Genomic DNA, 19628 nt, shown 5'->3' with positions numbered 1-19628 from the left:
ACATAACCCAAAGACTGAGAATTAGCAAATATCTGGATTACAACGAAATGGAAAGTATCCTGGAGAGGGCTAGGAAATTGATTTTACCCTAGGCCAAAAGCTAATTGATATTCTTGCTTACAAGTTTGGGTAGATGCTTTTACTGGATGGATGGAGGCTTTTCCCTGTCATAGTAAGCGCAGCGTAAGGAGGTTATAAAGATTTTAATCCATGAAATTATCCCCAGGTTTGGGCTGCCATGGAGTCTTCAGAAGTGACAATGGCTCCGCATTTAAAGCTGCTCTAACTCAGCAGGTATCTAAAACCTCTAGAAATAGAATATCACTTACACTGTTCCTGGAGACCCAATCCTCAGGAAAGGTTGAAAATACTAATGACATTATCAAAAGACATCTGCGCAAATTAAACTCAAAAAAAGCAGGACAATGGATTAAAGTCCTACCACAGCTTCAATGAGCGGCTTGAACTGCGCCCCCCAAAAAGGAGGGAATTTCCCCCTTTGAAGGTATTTATTGAAGGACTTTCTTATGCACAGATGTTATAGATCCTGAAGCCTTGGAATTAACTAGTTATGTAACTCAGCTCTCAGCTTTCAACAGGCCAATAACAGAACTCAGGGCGAGGACTCCTGACCCAGCCTCTGAGTCAAGCAAGCCTCTATTTGAGACAGGAACCGAGGGCCTCATAAAACATTGGAATCTGGGGGCCCATCCCTTGAGCCCCTCTGGGAAGGCCTTACCAGATTATTCTTTCTTCTTCCACAGCTGTCAAAGTGCAGGAATTTATTCGTGGGTACATTTCACTTGAGTTAAGAGGTGGCACCCTGACCAGAACTAAGTAACTTCATTTTATGTTTCTACTTTCTATGCTATGACTTTGTACTTTTCAGATGGACTTGATAATCTACGTGGTCTACTTCTGCTGACTCCAAAAATCCTGAGTGTGCCGGTTTGATCCTCAAGACAATGCCTTCATGCCCTGGGCTCACTCTACGCTGCATTCACACTGCGAATGCTCCCCTCTTCATGATGAAAGGCTTTTGTGGTGGACATCTCCACTTCAAGAAAAAGACTTTCTCCATCTCTCCGAATACCTTCCACAACAATCATATGTGATGCCTCTTCTTCATCTGATGACATCTACCAACCCTAAAATGGACTGGTGCACCACTTTGTACTTTAACTATGGACATAACGTGACTTTTAATTTTGATTATACATTGTCTCGGTTTAATGACTATTTCACTACACATAAGGCAAATAGGTCTGGATCTAATGGTTTTTACCTGACGTTTATCAAATATGGGATGAGGTTATATGGCTAACTCCTGAAAAAGGACGTCTAGTATCTACTGCCCCATATCCTGAGAACAAACAGAGCTAATCCCAAAAGTTAACAACAACTTCATTACAATGATTGGAAACAATTGGGATTTTTGCCTCAGGAAGTATGCAACATAATCATTCCCATGTTTCCAACCCCAATTCAGGTCCTCCCTTTGTCTGGCCAGGCACTAACTGGGACTGGATATCTCAGTCAGCTGGCTTGCTCCAAACGGGACCTATTGGATATGTGTGCTCTACCTATAGGCATGCCTCCCCTTGGTTGGATACGGAGATGCACCCTGGGTCTAGCCTTTACTCACGGCTTTATATTTTCAGAGCTTCCAGAAAAGTCTGCTACTTTACCCACCTTAAAACTTGGTGGGCAAGGTCTGTACTTCACTGATATGATTATTTGGTTACAGTCTTTGTTCCCTTTTTGGGACTACAGATGATATGCTACGAGTGGATGCTTTGACTAATTTTACTCACAGGCATTACAAGATTCTCAAAAGCTATTTCAGCTCTTAATGCTGAACAAGAACAAATTAGAAAGGTGGTTTTACAAAACAGATTGTCTTTAGATATTCTGACAGCTGTGCAAGGAGGAACGTGTGCTATTATTCATACCCAATACTGTACATAATATACCTGATATGAGCACTAATGTTATTCATTTTACTAAACACATGAACAAGATGATTGGGGGCTATGGATATTCCTGAAGCCTCAATTGCCTCATTTTTAGGAGATTTAACTAGTGCCCCATGGTGGAAAACTATCTTACTTACAATAATTCTGATTGTTTTGTTTTTGGCTGTTTGCTCCCTGCATCTGTAACTGTGTAACTGGATTTGTTTCTAGTTGCATGAAAGCTTTTAAGTTACAAATGGCTGTGTAGGGGAAGCACACTGATTGAAACCCCCCTCCCTGGCCAGGCACCATAGTAAACCATTTGCATGAGTTGTTTTATGACAGGAGATCCTGATAAGGAATACCGAACTAATGAACCACCACCAAACTGAAGAGTTCGGAAAGGTCGAAAGGAGACAGGGAGTGTCTGTCCACTTCCAGAATCTCTCTCGCTAGCATCCATCTTGGCTGAGAGATGATGCACCCACCAGGAAAGACTCCGAATTAGAATGATTGGCCAAAGACCCCAGAAACTAAATCTCACCACCTTAAAATCCAAGACTGCGGGACAGTGTGGCAGAGCAGTTCTCCTGGGTTCCTTACCCTGTTGCTCTCTACCCAAGTGCCCTCCCAATGAAATCTCTTGTTTGTCAGCACATATGTCTCCTCGGACAGTGTATTTCCAACTGTTAGACAAGAGCTCAGTTTCGCGACCCTGGAAGGGATCCCCCTTCCTGAAATAGTTGCTCAAACTCCTGCTAATGCTGCAGCTGCCTTCCAACTACCATTTGGGGGCCTGGATCAGACATCTTCGGTATGAGGGTTAGGAGAATACGTTGCCTCACCAACTTAGGGACAATGCCCCTTTTCAGCTCGGAAGCACTTATGAAATAGAAACCGCGAGGAGTCAAGCTTTTGACCCAAGAACAATGAAAGCCAGTGGAGATCTGAATATCAGGATGTAAAAAAAAAATCTCCCTTTAGATTAGCCTTATTCATAGAAGTCATCTAATTCTGAGCCTGTGATCCTGCCTCCATCCTACAGTTTTCCTTTTCCTTTTTCATTCAGGGAGGACTGGGATCTATTTAAAATTCTCATTACCACCTAGAAACTCCCTCCAAACCAGAACTGCCACACACAGACACACAGCCAATTGGCTAATCATTCAGGGGGGGGTCAGTGTTGCTCAGACTCAGAGATTCCAGTCTAGTCTCTCATCTGCATGTTACAAGTGGCTCCCTCAGGCCCAGAGAGAAGCCATTTATGAGAAGGTCTGAGCTGAGTGAAAGAACCAGGTATAACTGAATAATGAAATGGGAGGCTGAAGGGCAAGTGGGCCAAGTTTGTCCTTATTGCCCATCCCATTAAGACCAGGAACATCTGTCATGTATCTGAGCAAAAGAAACTTTTCTTTCAAGATTGGGTCAAACTGATATCAAGCAGGTAATCCTTTATTATACGATTGCAGTAAAATATTTTAAAAATACAGAATTGCAAATATACATCCACTGGTACAAAAAACATTGTAAGGGCTCAGCTTGGAAATAGGATCTGAGCAATCTTTTTCATTATGAAGAGAGAGGCTCTGTTGGAAGTTCCAGGTCAATCCAGCCCATCCTTCCTCATTTGCACAGAAAAGTCACAAAGGGACCTGAGGGAAACAGCTTCATATCACCGCACAGCTCACTTTTTTTCACTGATCATAGAAAATGGAGAAAACAGAACATTATACTACCAGTTAAACTAGGTGTTTTTTTTTTTTGAAAGGGAAGAATGAAGCATTTTGGTGGTTTTATCATGTTAAATGTTCTTTTATTTTCCCATTTCTCAAAGAAATGCCTTTAATTTCACAAGATCTAATGTCATACCTCCGTTATTCTCTGGTAAAGAGCTGAGACCAGAAATATCCATTTGTGTGTGCACACATAAACACATACACACAATTCATGTCTTTGGTAAAACCACACTTGAAAATATGTCTATTTTATTATAAGATGTTGAGAAGGTAACAGGCAGGAAGGCCAGGGGTCTCCAAAATAGGCTGCAAGTGTCAGACATTTTTTCTCTCTTAAGCAGCAGGACGAAACAAACTAGCAAGATTTTTTTCCTTCGCTATACAAATCTAAAAGGAGGTTTCTCTTAAAATACTGGTTGTCATAATGACACCTGGGGTCAGACTCTCAAGACAATCAGGACTGAAGGTGCCCCGGGGGTCCCCACACAAGCTCCTGTCCTAATTACACCTGAGGAACCCCGGTATTATAACTGTGGGGGCCAATCCATATATTTCCTTTTAGATACCAGGCAACATAGTCCGTGTTTACTGAAGCCCCTGGCCCACTTCCTTCCGGATCCACTTCCATAAGGGACTGTCTGGACGAGCCAAAGGGTATTATTTCAGTTATTCTTTATGTTGTAACTGAGATTCTGGGCTATTTTCACACGAGCTTCTGATCATGCCAGAGTCTCCCTCACCCCTTTTGGGGAGGAAGATACTGAACAAGGTCCATGCCTCTGTTTTCATAAAAGATGGAGCCCTCCCTTTCTCTCCCTTTAGTTGAACAAACTGTAAATCCTAGAGTATGGGCTGATGGAAAATCTGTGGGTCAAGAACAAAATGCTATTCCTGTAGTTGTCAAGCTCAAAGACCTACCTATTTCCACATAAGAAGCAGTATCCACTGAAACCTGAGGTTAAGGATAAAACACATCATCGAAAATTTAAAGGAACAGGGACTATTAGTTCCTGTAACAGTCCATGCAACACTCCTATTTTGGTATAAAGAAATCAAATGGTAAATGGAGACTAGTTCAAGATTTACAAATAATAAACGAGGCTGTAGTTCCTTTACACCTCATGGTGCCTAATCCTTATACTCTATTGTCTGAAATTCCTGAACGAGCCAAATATTTCTCAGTAATTGATTTGAAGATGCTTTCTATTCTGTGCCTTTGGCGGAGAAAAGTCAATTTCTATTTGCCTTTGAAGACCCTATGCAGCCAGCTTCTCAGTTAACCTGGACAGTTTTGCCCCTGGGATTTCGTGACAGTCCTCACTTATTTGGACAAAGATCACGGGATCTACAAAACTTTAATAGCTCTGAAGCAGTGGTGTTACAATATGTAGATGATATTTCGCTCTGTGCTGAGACAGAGGAAGCTTGTTCAGGAGCCTCAGAAGACTTATTAAACTTTCTGGCAGGCTGCAGTTATAAGGCATCAAGAGAAAAGGCTCAGCTTCGTCAATAATCTGTTAGATATCTGGGCCTAATCATATCAGAAGGGACTAGGGCCACAGGCCCTGAGAAAATTAAACCTGTACTAAATTACCCCCTACCTATGACTTTAAGACAATTGAGAAGATTTCTGGGAATCACAGGCTACTGTCATATTTGGATTCCGGGTTATGAAGAACTTGCCCAGCCTTTATATAAACTTATAGCTGAAACTCAGCAGGCCCAAACAGACAAACTGCTTTGTCTCATATACTCAAAAGGCTTTTAAGGTTCTTCAGACTGCCCTCCTGCAAGCTACCACATTGAGCTTGCCCACAGGGTCAGGATTTAAACTGTTTGTCACTGAAAGAAAAGGCATGGCCTTGGGAATTTTGACACAAGCCCGAGGGCCTCACCAGCACCCTATTGCTTATCTAAGCAGAAAATTAGATGTAATTTCACATGGGTGGCCCCACTGCCTAAGAGTAATTGGGGCAGCGGCTTTATTAACACCTGAAGCTTTAAAAATAATTAATTAACGAAATCTTACTGTCCTGACTTCTCATGATGTGAGTGGATCTTAAATTTAAGGTTAATATTTGGATGACAGAAAGTAGGCTTCTTAAATATCAGTCATTTTTGTTAGATGGACCAGTAACTTAGCTTAAAGTCAGTAGACATTTAATCCTGCCACTTTCCTTCCTGAGAAGGAAAATGAAACACCTGATCACAATTGTTCCCAATTCCTAAATTTAAACTATGCAGCTTGGGAGGATCTAATGGAACCCCATTAGACAATCCTGACATGGAAGTATTTACAGATGCAGTTCTTTTGTTCGGGATGGAAAGCATAAAGCAGGTTACCCCATGGTGACTGCTGAACAGGTTTCAGAAACAAAATCTCTCCTCCAGGGAACCAGTGCTCAGTTAATGGAGCTTGTGGCTCTGACCCGAGCTCTAGAGTTAACAAAGGGCAGCGAGTAAATATCTACATGGATTCTAAGTATGCTTATTTGACTATACATGCTCATGCTGCAATATGGAAAGAAAGACAGTTTAAAACAGCAACCGGAGAACCTATTAAGCATTTCAAAGAGGTTGAGAGGAGTGGAGCTATGCTGCTGCTAAGTTTGCTTCAGTTGTGTCCAACTCTGTGCGATCCCATAGACGACAGCCCACCAGGCTCCCCTGTCCCTGGGATTCTCCAAGCAAGAACACTGGAGTGGGTTGCCATTTCCTTCTCCAGTGCATAAAAGTGAAAAGCGAAAGTGAAGTCGCTCAGTCGTGTCTGACTCTTAGTGACCCATGGACTGCAGCCTACCAGGCTCCTCTGTCCATGGGATTTTCCAGGCAAGAGTACTGGAGTGGGGTGCCATTGCCTTCTCCGTTTAACTGCTATATATTATCCTAAAGAAGTAGCTGTTTTGCATTGCAAAGGGCACAGCAGGAATGGGAGTAAAGCAGCTGAAGGTAATCAGCTGGCTGACTCTCAAGCCAGAAAAGCTGGCACTTTATGAAACCCTTCACTGTAGATGCCTTTGATCTGGACAGATCCTGTGGAACAGGAAAAACCGTAAAATACTGAGGAAGAATTAGAAAGATATGAGAAAAGACGAGCAAAGATTACAGATAAAGGATGGTTACAGTCTTGAAGATGGGCGATTAATAATTCCTGAAAATGCTCAATGGAAAATTCTTAAGGATTTACACCAGTTTTCATTTGGGTGCAGAGAGTACTTACCAGATGGCTTCTCATTTGTTTGAAGGTAAAAATGTAATGATAACTTTAAAGAACATTACCAAAAGGTGTGAGGTTCATCAGAAACATAACCCAAAGACTGAGAATTAGCAATATCTGGATTACAACGAAATGGAAAGTATCCTGGAGAGGGCTAGGAAATTGATTTTACTCCTAGGCCAAAAGCTAATTGATATTCTTGCTTACAAGTTTGGGTAGATGCTTTTACTGGATGGATGGAGGCTTTTCCCTGTCATAGTAAGCAGGGTAAGGAGGTTATAAAGATTTTAATCCATGAAATTATCCCCAGGTTTGGGCTGCCATGGAGTCTTCAGAGTGACAATGGCTCCGCATTTCAAGCTGCTCTAACTCAGCAGGTATCTAAACCTCTAGAAATAGAATATCACTTACACTGTTCCTGGAGACCCCAATCCTCAGGAAAGGTTGAAAAATCTAATGACATTATCAAAAGACATCTGCGCAAATTAACTCAAAAAAAGCAGGACAACGGATTAAAGTCCTACCCACAGCTTCAATGAGGGCTTGAACTGCCCCCCAAAAGGAGGGAATTTCCCCCTTTGAAGGTATTTATTGAAGGACTTTCTTATGCACAGATGTTATAGATCCTGAAGCCTTGGAATTAACTAGTTATGTAACTCAGCTCTCAGCTTTTCAACAGGCAATAACAGAACTCAGGGCGAGGACTCCTGACCCAGCCTCTGAGTCAAGCAAGCCTCTATTTGAGACAGGAACCGAGGGCCTCATAAAAACATTGGAATCTGGGGGCCCATCCCTTGAGCCCCTCTGGGAAGGCCCTTACCAGATTATTCTTTCTTCTTCCACAGCTGTCAAAGTGCAAGGAATTTATTCGTGGGTACATTTCACTTGAGTTAAGAGGTGGCACCCTGACCAGAACTAAGTAACTTCATTTTATGTTTCTACTTTCTATGCTATGACTTTGTACTTTTCAGATGGACTTGATAATCTATGTGAGTCTACTTCTGCTGACTCCAAAAATCCTGAGTGTGCCGTTTGATCCTCAAGACAATGCCTTCATGCCCTGGGCTCACTCCTACGCTGCATTCCACAACTGTGGAATGCTCCCCTCTTCATGATGAAAGGCTTTTGTGGTGGACATCTCCACTTCAAGAAAAAGACTTTCTCCATCTCTCCGAATACCTTCCACAACAATCATATGTGATGCCTCTTCTTCATCTGATGACATCTACCAACCCTAAAATGGACTGGTGCACCACTTTGTACTTTAACTATGGACATAACGTGACTTTTAATTTTGATTATACATTGTCTCAGTTTAATGACTATTTCACTACACATAAGGCAAATAGGTCTCGATCTAATGGTTTTTTACCTGACGTTTATCAAATATGGGATGAGGTTATATGGCTAACTCCTGAAAAAGGACGTCTAGTATATACTGCCCCTATATCCTGAGAACAAACAGAGCTAATCCCAAAAGTTAACCAACAACTTCATTACAATGATTGGAAACAATTGGGATTTTTGCCTCAGGAAGTATGCAACATAATCATTCCCATGTTTTCCAACCCCAATTCAGGTCCTCCCTTTGTCTGGCCAGGCACTAACTGGGACTGGATATCTCAGTCAGCTGGCTTGCTCCAAACGGGACCTATTGGATATGTGGCTCTTACCTATAGGCATGGCCTCCCCTTGGTTGGATAGGGAGATGCACCCTGGGTCTAGCCTTTACTCACGGCTTTATATTTTCAGAGCTTCCAGAAAAGCCTGCTACTTTACCCCACCTTAAAACTTGGTGGGCAAGGTCTGTACTTCACTGATATGATTATTTGGTTACAGTCTTTGTTCCCTTTTTGGGAACTACAGATGATATGCTACGAGTGGATGCTTTGACTAATTTTACTCAACAGGCATTACAAGATTCTCAAAAAGCTATTTCAGCTCTTAATGCTGAACAAGAACAAATTAGAAAGGTGGTTTTACAAAACAGATTGTCTTTAGATATTCTGACAGCTGTGCAAGGAGGAACGTGTGCTATTATTCATACCCAATACTGTACATATATACCTGATATGAGCACTAATGTTATTCATTTTACTAAACACATGAACAAGATGATTGGGGCTATGGATATTCCTGAAGCCTCAATTGCCTCATTTTTAGGAGATGTTAACTAGTGCCCCATGGTGGAAAACTATCTTACTTACAATAATTCTGATTGTTTTGTTTTTGCTGTTTGCTCCCTGCATCTGTAACTGTGTAACTGGATTTGTTTCTAGTTGCATGAAAGCTTTTAAGTTACAAATGGCTGTGTTAGGGGAAGCACACTGATTGAAACCCCCCTCCCTGGCCAGGCACCATAGTAACCATTTGCATGAGTTGTTTTATGACAGGAGATCCTGATAAGGAATACCGAACTAATGAACCACCACCAAACTGAAGAGTTCGGGAAAGGTCGAAAGGAGACAGGGAGTGTCTGTCCACTTCCCAGAATCTCTCTCGCTAGCATCCATCTTGGCTGAGAGATGCATGCCCCACCAGGAAAGACTCCGAATTAGAATGATTGGCCAAAGACCACCCAGAAACTAATCTCACCACCTTAAAATCCAAGACTGCGGACAGTGTGGCAGAGCAGTTCTCCTGGGTTCCCTTACCCTGTTGCTCTCTACCCAAGTGCCCTTCCCAATGAAATCTCTTGTTTGTCAGCACATATGTCTCCTCGGACAGTGTATTTCCAACTGTTAGACAAGAGCTCAGTTTCGGACCCTGGAAGGGATCCCCCTTCCTGAAATAGTTGCTCAAACTCCTGCTAATGCTGCAGCTGCTTCCAACTACCATTTGGGGGCCCTGGATCAGACATCTTCGGTATGAGGGTTAGGAGAATACGTTGCCTCACCAATTTAGGGACAATGCCCCTTTTCAGCTCGGAAGCACTTATGAAATGAGAATGATGCCCCTTTTCCCTAGGCAACATAATTCTTCTAAAAGAAAAGGGGGGACTGAGAGGGTAACAGGCAGGAAGGCCAGGGGTCTCCAAATGGAGGAAATAGGCTGTGTCAGACATTTTTATCTCTCTTAAGTGGCAGGAGGAAACAAACCAGCGATACTTTTTTCCTTCTATATACAAATTTAAAAGGTTTCTCTTAACATATGTGTTGCCATAATGACACCTGGTTTCACCTGAAGTTAACTATTCTCAAACCTTGAGTTAACCAATGCATTTTTCTTACGGAAATGTTAGTCTTAAGTTATGTGAATGGACTATGCACTTACCCCAGACTCTGTCTTCAAGTCAGTTCCGCCTAATGGCTCAGAACCTACTTCACAAACCAGTATGTTATACTCACATTTTGTTCCCCTAACCTATGTAAACAAAACTATTTGTATGGTAATCTGCCCTTCAACAAGATTCAAGTTAATCATTTTACGGCCTAGGATGAATCATCTGCTGCCAAGATTATCCCCAAATGCATTTTATAGATGAGGGGCCTGGTGGCATTCTGAGTGTTAAAACGTTCCTTTCCTTCATTAACAGACTGCTAGTAACTATAATGGCACCCCACTCCAGTACTCTTGCCTAGAAAATCCCATGTATGGTGGAGCATGGAAGGCTGCAGTCGATGGGGTCACTAAGGAGTCTAAGAGTCGGACACGACAAAGCGATTTCACTTTCACTTTTCACTTTCATGCATTGGAGAAGGAAATGGCAACCCATGCCAGTATTCTTGCCTGGAGAATCCCAGGGACAGAGGAGTCTGTTGGGCTGCCGTCTATGGGGTCACACAGAGTCGGACACGACTGACACAACTTAGCAGCAGAAGCAGCCCCTCCATTCTGAACCCTCTTCCACCTCCCTCCTCACAAGATCTCTCTGGGTTGTTCCAGAGCACTGGCTTTGGGTGCCCTGCTTCGTGCATTGAACTGGCACTGATAATTCTGTTTTACACATGGTAATTTACATGTTTCAGTGCTATTCTCTCAAATCATCCCACCCTCACCTTCTCCCACTGAGTCCAAAAGTCTGTTCTTTACATCTCTGTCTCCCTTTGTTGCCCTGCATGTAGGATCACTGGTACCATCTTTCTACATTCCATATACATGCATTAATATACAGCATTTGTCTTTCTCTTTCTGACTTATTTCACTCTGTATAATAGACTCTAGGCTCATCTACCTCACTAGCACTGATAAACGAGGTGACATTTTTGCTAAGTATGGCACAAGACAGTCTAAGATGATTTACTACTTACCAAAGAAAATTTCAAACGTATGAGATGAAGGGAAGAAAGCACTCAGGCAAGGAATGAATCTGGAAAAATTTTGAAAAAAAGAACTGAGAATTATTTTTAACCTAAAAATCTGGTGTCAAAGTTTAAAAAATGTGGAGAATAACCATATTTAGAAAAGGATGATAAGAGTAGAATACTGGAAACTAAAAAAACTTATTTCTGAAGTTAAAAATCAGTACAGAAACTGAATGAATTAAGACCTTTTCCAAGCTACAAAAAGCACCATTCATAAAGAAAGGAGAAACTGTGAATCAGTTTCAAAAAAAAAAAGTGTTCCATTAAAAATGCTACCCAATAATGATACAGTGGATAAGAATCTGCCTGACAATGCAGGGGACATGGGTTCATCCCTGGTTCACCAAGATCCCACAAGTACAAGCATCTAAGCCCGTGCACAACTACTGAGCCTGTGCTTTAGAACCTGGGAGCCACAACTCCTGAGGGCACGGCAAGCCCAGCCAAAAAAATTCATTTAAAAAAAAAAAGCTACCACAGAGTGACACTCTAGAGTCAGTCATTTCTTGCCCCAGGTCTCTTCTTCCCTGACCTCTATCTTATGATAGGACAAGGGAAGGGGGTCACTCACAGCTCAGTCAATCAAGCCACTGCCCCAGGCTCAACAGGGTTTGCAAATGAAAGTCATCTTCTGCCACAAGTAATAAATTAAGACACAAGCCTTATAGACAGGAGTTTTGGAATTCTCATCCTCCTCTGCATAACTAAAAAGATCATCTGTATCCAAACGGCTGGCCACACCTGCATAGAGCTTACCCCTCTGTTCACCTATCTCCCTATTTCATCTGGGTCTTAGTGTCTCTTTTTCTCCCTCTCTGCTCTCCTGCTGTTCGAGTCCTATTTCCTCCCTCAAACGTGTCCTGTCTCAGGCTGCTGCAACTCGTTCCCCCTCGAAATGCTCTCTCTCTCCAACCTTCCTGAGTCTTTCAAATATCCATACCTATGTCTGCCTCTTTCTTTCCCCATTTCGGCTCCGTCTCTGCGCTGCAAATTACTCCGCTTCTCTCGCTGTGACTCTCCCTTCCTCCCCACTCTCTGGCAGGCCATGTGGCTATGCTTCCTTCCAGCACTTTCTTCCTCTGCTCCTTACCTTTCTCTGGCAGCACCTTAAAACCGGTCACCTCAGATTGAGACTTGAACCCTTGTGGCAGGACTAACCGGGTGAAAACACAACTCGGGACTCTTAACCGAAGAGGCCAGGACTCAAACCCGGCCTAAACCCCGTCCACCTCTGACGACCTCATCGCCCTTCGCCTCCCCGCTCCCATCACTGAGACAGGGCAGTTCTCCCAATCCCTGGAGATCTGGCTTCCTAATTTATTAATACTTCTCTATTTTACTCACCTGGCTATTTTCAAGGCTTAACTTCTTTGACTTGACTATCCCTTTGCAAATCCCTCAGCCATTCTGTGTTCCCATTGGTTCTCCCTGATGCTTTTCTCCTCAGTTGCAGTTATTTCTCTCAGTCCTTCTGACTGAGGAACTGCTTCTCCTGATCCTCCTGCCTCCTTAATTTACTGAGTTGGCGACAGAATGAGACGCCCCCGGACCGGAAGAGTTGAACTTTTCCCCCGAGTTGAATTGGGCACGGAACAGCACTGGCAGTCACATGGCTGGCCCAGGTCACCGACCCTGCGCGGGGTGAGGGGACGGGCTGACAGGAAAGGGGGCTGCTGCGGGGTAGAAGGACCGGCCTCAGGAGACGCGAGGACAGAGGGGCTGGGAGGGAAGGGGCTCAGGAGTGGGGCGGCCTGTCCGGAATCCCAGGACCGGGGAGAGGGCGCGCAGCCTATCTGGACTCTGCCTCCAGTGGTCGACAAGGCGACGCGGCGGGCGTGACTCCAACTGGCGAGAGAGGGCTTTACTTGGCGAGGCCAGAGGTCAAAATGAGTTTTAAGCAGGAAAATGTCGCCAGAGGCGGTGTCTACGCGCACCCAGGGCCAAAACCGCCTCAGCAACACTTAAAACCCAAACGAAAAGATAACTGGGCCGCAACGGCAGCGGCAGCGTTTATTGGGGGCCGAGCACCGGGTGCCAAGGTTTGCAGGTCGCTGGCAATTCCCACACCATGAGGACGAGTGAGCGGGGGCGGAGGTGGGGACTGGAGGGGTGGCGAGCTCTACAAACTTACTCTAGAAGGAAGCGTAGGCGCCGCTCAGGGACCTCGGCTCCCCGCTCTCCAACTTCCGGCTCCGTGGGAAAGGGCTTGTGGTATTCGAACCGCGGCTTCCGACCAGGGGCGGGGCGAGCGCACGCTGTGCGCAGAGTTCGTGGGAGGGGCGGGGCGCGGAGGGGGCGGGGCCTGTTACCTTGACAGCATTCAGTTACAGTCTGAAACACTGCTCAGGTAAAAGCTTCAAGTTATGTCGGAAACCAAGATACTTCCTCTTAAGATTAAAGGGGCTTATTCTCAATAAAAAGCTGTTTTTCACAGCATGTTGTGCTCAGATCCTGCTAGTGAAGCTGAAGCAATTTAGGGATCTGGGAACTTGGGCAGTTTTAAGAAACAAGAATGGGACTAGTCTCTATATTACAAATACAAAACTCTGCCTGGTAGAAATGGGCTATTCCCTACTCACACCCTACAAAACAGCAAACTTCGCATAGTGGTGAGTTCAACAAACTCAGGGTCAGTACCTGGGTGTCTGAGATGGAGGACTTAAGGGATATCATTTGGGTCACTAACCACAGCCTTTTAAGAGCAAGACACTTTAAATGAGTATAAACTGCGTTCTTGTTTCTTTTATCCAACGTGTTTTAATTATTTCCCCTTTCTAAACCCAACTCTAAACAGTGACATAAAAGGGGTTGTATAAGCAACTCTTACAATGACAAATATCATTGTGTAAGTTTAAGCTACAGACAAAAAATTAACTGATACGTATACTGTGAAACGATTATCACAATGTTTGTCTAGCATCCATAATTTCGTATAGGTAACCTAAAAATGATTCTCGACAGTGGATTCACCAATGATTTATCAGATACAACACCAAAAGTTCACGCCAACAAAATAAAAAGAGGTAAACTAAACACATCCTAATTATCAAATATTGGGCAGTAAACCATCCTCAGCAGTGAAAAAACAATGTACACTATAATAACAAAAAATTGCCAAGCATATATTCAATAATAGTTTAACATCAAGAATACATAAAGAACTCTAAAATGTACTGATCACCAATTCCACCACAGGGGTGGGGGAGCTTTCTTAACCAACCATCCCACATATGACAAATAAAATACAAAGAGTAACGTAAAATAGAAACTCAATGGCAAATATAAAAGACAATCATTTATAATGCATACAAATATTAAAAAAGGAAAGTAGCTATGCCTTGAAAAAAATGATGGTTCATCACTGAAGTTATCACTCCACTACATAAGCTCTGTCATTAAGTTGCTACAAAATTAAGTGTGGAGGCAGAATGATCAATAGCACCCAGGTGACAAGCATGCAGCATCAGCAACAGCTTAGTCAACAGCCTCACAAATATGAGGGTGTGAACCTGGACAGTACCCTTGTCAGGAGAAGTTCCTACACCTCTTGGCTCAAAGCGCATGGTGATAGTACACGTGAACAACACTATCACAGTGGCCTTCACCCAGGCTTCTCTGACATCACTCAAAGCCAGAAAAAGATGTACAGGTCAAGGTCTTCAGATACTTTCTCTTATCACAGAACACGCTGACCACTATGCTAAGTAGCTTCAAGTGGTAATTCTGTATGCAGCAGGAAAATATTACAACCAATAAGGGAAAGTATTCTCCTTTAAAAATTTTCTCTTACCCAGTAAACCCACACCACAGAGTCTATGAGGAGCTGCTCCTTAAACACAGGTGTATTACCACAGCAAAGAAACTGGACATGACTTCAGACCCTAGAGCCACATACTTCAGAATCAAATTTAAAAGGAAAAATTATACAAACTAAGGAGAAGGCAAAGTCAAGAAGAGTCTACACTCCCAGACTAGATAGACCAGTACAAGAGCAGAAAACTATGAGATGTGGGGGTCTCATATCCTAAGACCTTGAGATGGGACTATTTGGTCCACCCAGAGATGCCAAGCTAAGAGCCTGAAAGATTCACACATATTCCCTTTGTTGGACTGCTGTCCTTACAGTTTTCCCAAGTAACAGGCACAGAAGATCCAATCCACCAGCCTATTCCACACACCCTGACATGTATGGCAGCAAAAGGAGAACAGCAGAAATGGCTGAGCGATCTCAAGAGGCAGACAGGGACTGAGACAGTTCATTACAGGTTCTGAGGTGCCAGATAAAATTAAAGAGCAGTCAGTACTTTCCTATTTGCCAATTCTATCTCCCAAATATGACAGCTGTGATGAAAGCAGCACCGGATCAGGGGTTAGACGCTTGGGCATCAGCTCTGATCTATATGGACTAAGAATTGAGTAGCCAATAGATCCAAGCCCACAAAGAGAGAAGAGGGGGCAAGGCAGCCCACCTCATGCTCCTCACACTCAAGAACAACCAGCTCACAGCAGGGAGATGGCGAGTATTGTGGATACAAACCGTGCCTTTGTGTCTGATGGAGCTGCAGCACCACTGGCGGGTGAAAGAACACATGATACATGTTGAAGGACAGGCTGAGGACTCGGGGAAAGGTTAAGCTTCCTCTGGGACTTTAATAAACAAACTTCTGTGTGGCCAAAGAGCTGAGAGAGTCAATTTTGAGGTAGGTTGAGAAGTCCGGGGTACCCGAGGAGGAGAAAGGGGTCTGGGGCTCTCGGGGAGGATAGAAAGCAGTCTGGAATTATGAAGGAGGAGAAAAGGACAAACTTTTTTCTTTAAGCCCAGAGCTGATGATTACACAACAAGACAACTCCACTTAAAATCTCTACTAAGCAGAGACATTACTTTGCCAACAAATGTCCGTCTAGTCAAGGCTATGGTTTTTCCAGTGGTCATGTATGGATGTGAGAGTTGGAATGTGAAGAAAGCTGAGCCCCGAAGAATTGATGCTTTTGAACTGTGGCGTTGGAGAAGACTCTTGAGAGTCCCTTGGACTGCAAGGAGATCCAGCCAGTCCATTCTAAAGGAGATCAGTCCTGGGTGTTCTTTGGAAGGAACGATGCTAAAGCTGAAACTCCAATACTTTGGCCATCTCATGCAAAGAGCTGACTCATTGGAAAAGACTCTAATGCTGGGAGAGATTGGGGGCAGGAGGAGAAGGGGACGACAGAGGATGAGATGGCTGGATGGCATCACCGACTCGATGGACATGAGTTTCAGTGAACTCCGGGAGATGGTGATGGACAAGGAGGCCTGGCATGCTGCAATTCATGGAGTCACAAAGAGTCGGACACGACTGAGCCACTGCACTGAACTGAAGATAATAGAACAGCAATGTTTCCTGCTTGAGGACAGGTTTCTCCTTCTTGAGAACCTTCTGACTAATCCTGTCATCTTGAAATGTAAATTCAGGGCATGGGTCTGGTAAGACCTTTATGACTTTGAGACAGTCTTTTGACTTACTGTAATAACTAATTGTGAAAGTATATAGCTCCCTTGCTAAGACTAGCGAGGGGGGGCATTCTCCATCCCCCTTCTGATGTCTACATCAGAAGCTTTCTCTGTCCCATTTCATACTTTAATAAAACTCTGCTACACAAAAGCTCTTGAGTGATCAAGCCTGGTCCCTGATCCCAAAACTATATCTTATTCTTCAGAGATCATGAATTTGATGTTGTTCACCGTAAGCTCATCTCTATGTACCATTACAAGAGGTTTCCAACCACTATTAATGATGTGCTTTCCTCTCTGCCCTGAGAGCTCATCTCTGTTCACACTTTTGATACATTCCCGTCCATTTGGAGGTTTTGTTTTGTTTTGTTTTCAAAACAAGTATCTCAAACTAAAATATATGATGCATGAAAAGAGCACACCTAACATTGTTTTCAATGGTGAAAGACTGAGAACTTTTCCTCTGAGATCAGGAAGAAGGCAAGGACATGCACTCTTCATCACTGTTCAACAAAGGACTGAAACTGCTAACCAGAGCAATTAGACAAGAAAAAGAAATCAAAGCTTCCCAAAGTGAAAAATTAGAAAGTTACCTTCTTTCCCAGAGGACAAGGTCTTTTGTGTATAAACTGTAGATTCCACACAGAAACAAAAAACCTCCTGCCATGTCAAATAGCAATTTTAGCAAACTTGCAGGATACAAAAGTCAACGTGCAAATCAGCTGCATTTCTATACACAATGAACAATGTGAAAAGAAAATCACATAATTTTATTTACTATTGTATTAAAAATGGATGAAATATTTAGGAATAATTCACCAAGGAGGTGAAACATATACACTGAAAACTACTTAACCATTTCTACAAGAAATCCAAAATAAACAAATAAATCTAGTAGTCATGGGCTGGAGATCTCAGTATTCTGTATTTCCAAGTTACTCAAAGTGTTCCACAGATTTAATGAATTCATTATGAAATGTACAATAGAAATGTTTGCAGAAACAGAAAAAATTTGCCAGAAGTCATAAAGAATCTCAAGGGGACCATAAACTGCAAAAATACTCTTCAATAAAAGATGAAGGCCACCCTTTTTAAAATTTCAAGCATATCACAATATAATCCAGATGCTGTAGCACTGGCATAAACACGGATTTATACACCAAGGGAACAAAAGGGAATGTCCAGAAATAACCATTTGCATAGATTTAAAATCTAATGACAAGGATGCTAAGAAAACCCAGTGGAAAAAAGACAGCTGCCATAACAAATGGTGAATCTATGGGTTAAACAATGAAGAGGAAACCTCACCTGCATCAAAAGTAAAAACATCTCTGTGCCAAACCACAAAATGAACACAGTGAAAAGACAAAATCTGAATAATGAAGGCAATGAAAGTGAATTTCAGCTCTCAGAGATTTAGATTCATGTCACAGTTTCAAACAGATGATGGAATAGCACACTGTCACTGATACCTGACTCTGAATTTTCCATCCCATTTCCAATCAAGATTTTGAAGTCAGTGACTCACTCACTTAGCTTCAACTACCTTAGAACAAATTTCCCTTTTTAGGTCTACTTCCAGATTTTACCAGGTACTGTACATGTTAATAACTGACTTCCACCCACAGCTTCTTAATCCTGATTGACAGAGAGCAGACTGCACATCCAGAAGGACCCGAGGCAATCCCTGCTGCCCAACAGCACTGAGACCCCTTCTCAAACCTGTGGGTGTGAAGCCCTGCCCAGGATGGTGCCCTCCACACAAGGTCCAGGCCACTAGGTCATGGGGAGATGGGATCTAAGTGGAGATGACAGGCCCTGAGGGAAGTTCCCTGCTGAGTGTGCATGTGCCAGTGTCAGGAAGGATACTTCAGAGTCAGAGATGATTAGTCAGTCCAAAGAAGGGATTTCAGGAAGGACAGACTGAGAATCAACTGAGAATATGATTTTACCTGAGAAAGAGCCATTCCTCCTTTCTTGCCTTTTTTCCTCCTCTTCCCAGCTTCTTCCTCAGACAATGTAAGTTTTTAGAAGTTGATCTGGCAAGTGGAAAACAGGCTGCTTAGGGCTTAGAATCAACGTTCCCCCTTCGTTTGCCACAACCACAAAAACAGGAAGACCTCACTATTGTAAGGTTGGACCCTGGGACCATGATGGGCCGCCCCTTCTCTCCCCCACAGGCAGGGGAAGTCCCTAACGGAAGGAGCCTCCCAGATCCCGGGACCAAAGACAGCACACTTCGACAGCTAAAGCCGCCCCACCCCAGCCACGTAGAAGGACCTAGCAGCCCGCGAAGCCTTAGCCTGGCGACCTATCTGAACCCCTGTCCATTAACCTGACCATACCTCGCAACAAACTTACATAAGCCGCTTCTAACACGGTCCGGGCACGGACTTCCTGGACCTGCCTTGTTCGGGTCTGGGAACCCCGCCCGGGAGCACTTACCCATTAAAGCCTGTTAGACACTCTTTTGGTGTCCTAGTCGTCCTTACCTAACATTTGGCGCTCAACGTGGGGCTCGGGGCAAGGGCCCATCCTGCGATGAGCGGGATTTGCGCCCACTTGGGTCCGGCCTGCACCTGACCAGGTCACCCCGCCACCCCGCCAGGACCACCCAACCATCTGGCAGGATACGGGATAAGTTCCATCGGTCGGGCTCTGGGGGGTGTTTCTCCCATGTCAATTATTCCTAGTGTGTCTCGGTCCTTTTAAATCGCGGTCGCCTCCGGACCCCTACCTCTACATGCCAGGCTTCCTGTTTCTCGGCGCCAGCCAACTCGGAGACGTCTGCCTTGGCTGAGTGGCCCTCTCCTCACCTCGCTGGCTGACGGCCCGTTCAGGGACGCCTGACCGGACCGCTCCCAGCCCCACTTTCCAATTGGTCCAGGACCTTTCATATTCGCCATGGGGGAGGCTGCCTCCAAGGCT

The 19628-nt window shown here is 43.8% G+C and overlaps 1 long non-coding RNA gene across 1 annotated transcript in view; it reads right to left on the bottom strand.

Annotated features, from left to right (window-relative positions):
* Positions 1-13434, bottom strand: part of LOC108638018 — a 40874-nt gene extending 27440 nt beyond the window's left edge. The window contains exon 1 of the long non-coding RNA XR_001919550.1: positions 13344-13434. This is a non-coding gene — a long non-coding RNA (uncharacterized LOC108638018). The remainder of the gene's footprint in view (positions 1-13343) is intronic.

The sequence above is a fragment of the Capra hircus genome, chromosome 18 (assembly GCF_001704415.2).
Source record: "Capra hircus breed San Clemente chromosome 18, ASM170441v1, whole genome shotgun sequence".
In the NCBI taxonomy this organism is placed as follows: domain Eukaryota; kingdom Metazoa; phylum Chordata; class Mammalia; order Artiodactyla; family Bovidae; genus Capra; species Capra hircus.
This window is presented reverse-complemented; position numbering and strand designations above follow the sequence as displayed.